The sequence below is a fragment of the Megascapheus bottae genome, chromosome 17 (genome assembly GCF_031878675.1).
Source record: "Megascapheus bottae isolate mThoBot1 chromosome 17, mThoBot2.hap1, whole genome shotgun sequence".
Classification (NCBI taxonomy): domain Eukaryota; kingdom Metazoa; phylum Chordata; class Mammalia; order Rodentia; family Geomyidae; genus Megascapheus; species Megascapheus bottae.
In genome coordinates, this window is record NC_143525.1 from 42,548,929 (window position 1) to 42,554,608 (window position 5,680).

At 38.5% G+C, this 5,680-nt stretch overlaps 1 pseudogene; it reads right to left on the reverse strand.

The window, feature by feature from the left end:
* Positions 1–4,776: 4,776 nt before the first annotated feature.
* LOC150051936 (small nuclear ribonucleoprotein E pseudogene) lies at positions 4,777–5,416 on the reverse strand (annotated as a pseudogene).
* Positions 5,417–5,680: the final 264 nt, after the last annotated feature.

The window sequence follows — 5,680 nt, forward strand, 5'->3', positions numbered from 1 at the left end:
AGCCCAAGGACAGTGCTCAGGTCCGGAGCTCAAGCCCAGGACTGCCGCCCCCCCCCCCAAAAAAAAAGAGAGAGAGAAACCATTGTGTGTAGGGTGTGACTCAAGTGCCAGTGCACTTGTGCAGCAAGTGTGAGACCTTGATTTCAGTCCCTAGGGAGAGAAATTATGAGCCAATATATTTATTATTATGTTCTGTTCTATGGATAGGATACAAATTTCAGATGACTAAACTGATTTTAATCTTAAAATTTAAACTATTTAGTGTTTTATACTGTTTTATAGTATTAGAGGGAATATTTTGTAGCTGTTATCTAGAGATTGTTTGAAACATATTCTCCAGAATTTGTTGCTGCACACAAACACACACACACACACATATTTTTGACCTCTTATTTTCTGGCAAGTGCTTTGTTTTGTTTTGCTTCAACTCAGGGCCTCTGTACTGTCCTTGAGCTTTCTCAAGACCAGCACTCTACTACTTCATCCACGCCACTACTTCTGTCTTTTTCTGTGTAAGTGCATGCTAGGCAAGCACTCTGTCACTAGGCCAAACTCCCAGTGCCTGTTTCTATTATTTTGAGATAAGTGCTGGACTGCACTGTAATCTTCCTATTCATGATTCTCACTCTAGCTGGGATAAAAAGTAATTGCCATCACACTCAGCATTGGCGCTCAGACTTTTTCCCAGGCTGGTCTTGAATCATGTTCCTTCTGAGTAGTTAGTATTTCTACTTTCTGTGGGGGATGGGAGGGAGTGGTTGGTACAAAGACTTGAACTCAAGGCCTCAAGCTCGCTAGTTGGCTTTGGATTCTTCCACTTGAGCAATGTCTCTAATCTAGCTTTTTGCTGGATGGATGGAATCTAGCAGACTTTCCAGCCTGGGCTGGTTAGTAACTTTGAAACTCTGTGTATCAGCCTATTACATTGCTAAGATTACAGAAATGAGCTACCAGCACCTAGTTTTCTTTTTTCCAGTCCTGGGTCTTGAGCTCAGTGTCTGTGCACTGTCTTTGGGCTTTCTCAAGGCTAGAGCTCTACCACTTGAGCCACAGCACCACTTCTGCCTTTTTTCTACATATATGGTACTGAGGAATCGAATTTGGGTCTTCGTACATGCTAGGCAAACACTCTACCAGTAGGCTGACTCCTGGCCCCAGGATTTGTACATTTTTGAAGTATGATGGGCTCCATCGTAGAATTCTACACTGATGGATATTTTTCATTGAACAGTGTTAATCCTACTTGAATAAATTAACAATTTGAGTTCTTGAGTGGTCTGACACATGGGTTTCCTTAGTATTTCTCATTTTATTCATTCATATAACTTATTTTGGTTTCCTGTGTGCTTAGTGGGGGTCTTTTTTCTTTTCTTTTTCTCTTTTTTTTTGGCCAGTCCTGGGCTTGAGCTCTGGGCCTGTGCACTGTCCTTGTACTTTCTCAAGGCTACAGCTCTACCACTTGAGCCTCAGCACCTTTTCCAGCTTTTTTCTGTGTATGTAGTTCTGAGGAATTGAACCAGGGTCTTCATGCATGCTAGGCAAGCACTCTGCCACTAAGCCAAACTCTAGCCCCTTTTTCCCTCTTTTTGATGGTAGGCATCAAACCCTGGGCATTGTGCATGCTAAGTAAGGACCCTGCCACTGAGCTACATCTCTAATCCCAGGAAAATCATTAAAATAATTGAATATTACATACTTCGACAACAATCTTTAATATTTTAGTCACAGGTCTATTTTACATCCTAGACTGAGCACTACATTTATAAAATTTCCTCAGTGTAAGTATTCTATAGTTTATTATACATAGAATAGCAGCTGTAACTCATTAGTACGGTTTGAGAGTGAAAACAGGCACTGCTAACAATTATGTCTACTCAGGACAGTAGGCATGAGCCAGAGCTGCCACAAGCAAATAAAGCATATGGTCATTCTAATGATATGACTAATTTCAGATGACTGACATAAGATGATTCTGACAGCCTTACTTTTGAGACCTTAAAAGCATATATATATATTCATATATTTTTATTGTAATTAATAGAAGGGTTACATTATATTCACCAGATAGAAGGTACATTATTTCACATACATTGATACCCTTTCTCATGTCTTGGTCCTCATTTCCCTTCCCCCACCCCCACCCCTCATCTTGTTTTCCTCCCTTCCCTATCCAACTTCAAATAACCAAATATGCAAATATACAATATATCAGATAACCAGGTGAAATACTGTAACAATATGAGATAATCAAGGGACAGCAAAAGAGATGAGAGATAACATAGTACATTAAGGACAACAATCACTCATTATATGGCTTTTGTTTCTATATCCTGGAGGTCCTTTCATTTAGCATCATTGTATATGGCTTTATGTATCTAGGTTTTGTTCTACTGTAAGTCTCTGCTAGGAGAGCCCAAGGTTTCTACTGATTATGACAAATGAGGGAAAGCATTGAGCTTATGTTCCTTTGAGTCTGGCTTACTTCACGTAAGATGATTTTTTTTCTAAGTCTTTCCATTTCCTTACAAACGGGGCGATGTCATTCTTTCTGACAGCAGTGTAGAATTCCATTGTGTATAAATACCACATCTTGTTGACCCACTCATCAACTGAGGGGCATCTGGGTTGGTTCCATATCTTTGCTATGGTAAATAGTGCTGCAATGAACATCGTTGTGCTAGTGGATTTAGTATGTCCTTGTTTCTGGATGATTGGGTATATGCCAAGTAGAGGAATTGCTGGGTCACAGGGGAGCTCTATGTTTTGTAAAAGCATATGTTTTTAATGAGACATAAAATTTAAAGTTGCCAGCCATTTTATATTTAATCTACTCAGATCAAATCATAGAATAGAGGGCTAGAAGTAAGCTGAAACAGTAGAGTGACAGCTATGTGTAAATAAGCCAATTGAGAGAACAAGGCCCAGGGTTCATATAGACACACAAAAAAAGTAAATCATAAAAATCAAGATTAGGGGCTGGGATGTAGCTCAGTGGCAAAGTGCTTGCCTAGCAAGTGCAACATCCTGGGTTCGATCCCCAGTACCAAAAAAAAAAAAATCAAGATTATTGGGGGGAGGGAAATGGGAACAAAAACATGAGAAGGGGTATCAACGTTTGTGTGTGAAGTAATGTACCTTCTGTCTGGCAAATATAATGTAATCCTTCTATTACAATAAAAAATCAAGATTATTAAGGTGTTCTAACTGGCAAATATATCAATATTATCAAGCAGCGGGTAATTTACAAACTTTTAAGATTTTTTTGTTGTTGTTGTTAGTCATGGGGCTTGAACTTAGCCTGGGCACTGTCCCTAAGCTCCTCAGCTCAAGGCTACCACTCTATCCTTAAGCCAAGCCCCACTTCCCATTTTCTAGAGGTTAATTGGAGATAAGAGTCTCAGGTCCTTTTGTGCCCAGGCTGGCTTTGAACCTTGATCCTCAGATCTTAGCCTCCTGAATAGCTAGGATTACAGGCTTGAGCCATTGAGCCCAGCTAGGATTTTTTTTTTTTGACAACTAAGATTTTTTTTTTAATGTTTATTCCTTCTTGAATATTCTCCAAATGCCAGACATTATAGTTGACAAGAGGCCATATTTTATCCAAGGTTATATTCCTATAATTTGAGTGAAATCCATTTATCCAAAAAAAGGTTTACTAATATTGTTTTGTTTTGCCAGTCCTGAGACTTGAACTCAGGGCCTGAGCACTGTCCTTAGGCTTTTTTGCTTACCAATATTGGATGCTACATTTCACAACCTTCTAGAGTGTGTTTTTAAAAGTCCTCAGGAAAATATAACACCGTAATATTATGTACATTAGACTATCCCTAATAGTTCATGTAACTTGTAGGGCATTACAATCTTTCTTCTTCTAGCATCCTCCTCAATTCTATGGCCACATGGTTTCTTTTTTCTTTTTTTGTCAGTTATGAGACTTGAACTCTGGGCCGAGGCACTGTCCCTGAACTCTTCAGCTCAAAGCTAGCACTCTACCACTTAAACCACAGCACTACTTCTGGCCACATGTTTTCTTTGGAATCATTTTTTTCACAACTAGCCTCAATAGTCCAGGAGTAATATATTATCACATAGGCTAAACCAATATGAGAAACTTCCCCTGGACTTTCATTTTTCTCCAGTGACAAACCTAAGTGTAAAATGCTATTTTATTTCCCACTTTGTGATTTATAAAATCACATGCATTTAGGTTGGGTGCCGGTGGCTCACACCTGTAATCCTAGCTGCTCAGGAGGCTGAGATCTGAGGATTGAGGTTCAAAGGCAGCCTAGGCACGAAAAGTCCATTTGAGACTTATCTCTAATTAACCACCAGAAAACCAGAAATGGCACTGTGGCTCAAGTGGTAGAGAGTCAAAGAGCTCAGTGACAGCGCCCAGGCCAAGAGTTCAAGCCCCATGATCAACCAAAAAAAAAAGAATCGTGCATTTATAGGGACACATACCAATAAGCAGACGCTGATTAATTATAATAGAAAAACTGGACAGCCACAAGTACAGGTGCAGAAATAAACCAAGGATACATAGAGGCATAATCAGTGATAAACTAAGATAACTAATGATAGAGGTTTTTAGTTTTGAAATTAACATAAGTTATTCTTAACTGTTTTTCATCATTCATTTATTTAGTGCTACATACCAAGAGTTTTCACTATGGTATTTCATATATGTTTATATTATATAGATATTTAAAAAAAACAATCCCAAGGTATTTATTGTCACTTGATAACACAAGGTCATCAAAATTGTGCCCACTACATCTTAACAACAGGGCTCATTATACAATATGAACAGATGTTTTCTTAGATTCCCAGCAAAGAACACTTAAAAAAAACCAACAACAAAAAAACAACTGTATAAGATTCTTAATAACTTCTCACTTCACTGGTCATTTCTAGTTGGAGACACTTTGTAGTAGAGTAATATTATCTCCTTTTAGCATGATCTGGCCCAGTTGTTTCCTTGACTTTGTTTTAGAACGAATTTCTTCTCCATCATCTAACACAAGATTCATGTATTCATCAAAACCAGTGATGCAGCCTTCTATCCGCATATTCACTTGCTCATAGAGCCATACCTGGATCCGAGATCTATTTCGTAAATATCTGAAGATAAGATTGATGGGCTGTGCCATCACCTTCTGCACCTTTTGTCCTTGGCCACGGTACACCATAGTGAAATCTTACAAAGAGCACACTGACCAGCACGCCACCCTAGAAGGCAACTTCCAGAACTATATATGTATATATTATATTTTAATCCAAATATTTTCCTCTGCTTTCTTAATGCCTCAACTTCCATTTTTGTTAAGTTATAATGCTATAATTTTTTTTGGGTTGGGAATTGAACTTAGAGCCTTGCACATGAAAGGTAAGCACTTATTACTTAAAAGTGCTTTAAAAAACTTTATCAAAACCATGTGTTTTTACTTGTAGCTTTTTTTTTTTTTTGGCGAGGCAGGGTGGGTGGGGGAAATACTGGGGTTTGAGCTCAAGTCATTGTGTTTGCAGAGTAGGCATACCTTTTGCCTTTTTGGCTTTATTTATTTATTTATTTATTTTTGATGAGTTTCTCACATTTCAGCCCAGGCTGTTCTGCACTATAATCTCCTTACATTTCCTACATAGTTGGGATAACAGATGCATGCCACCATGCCCAGCTTTT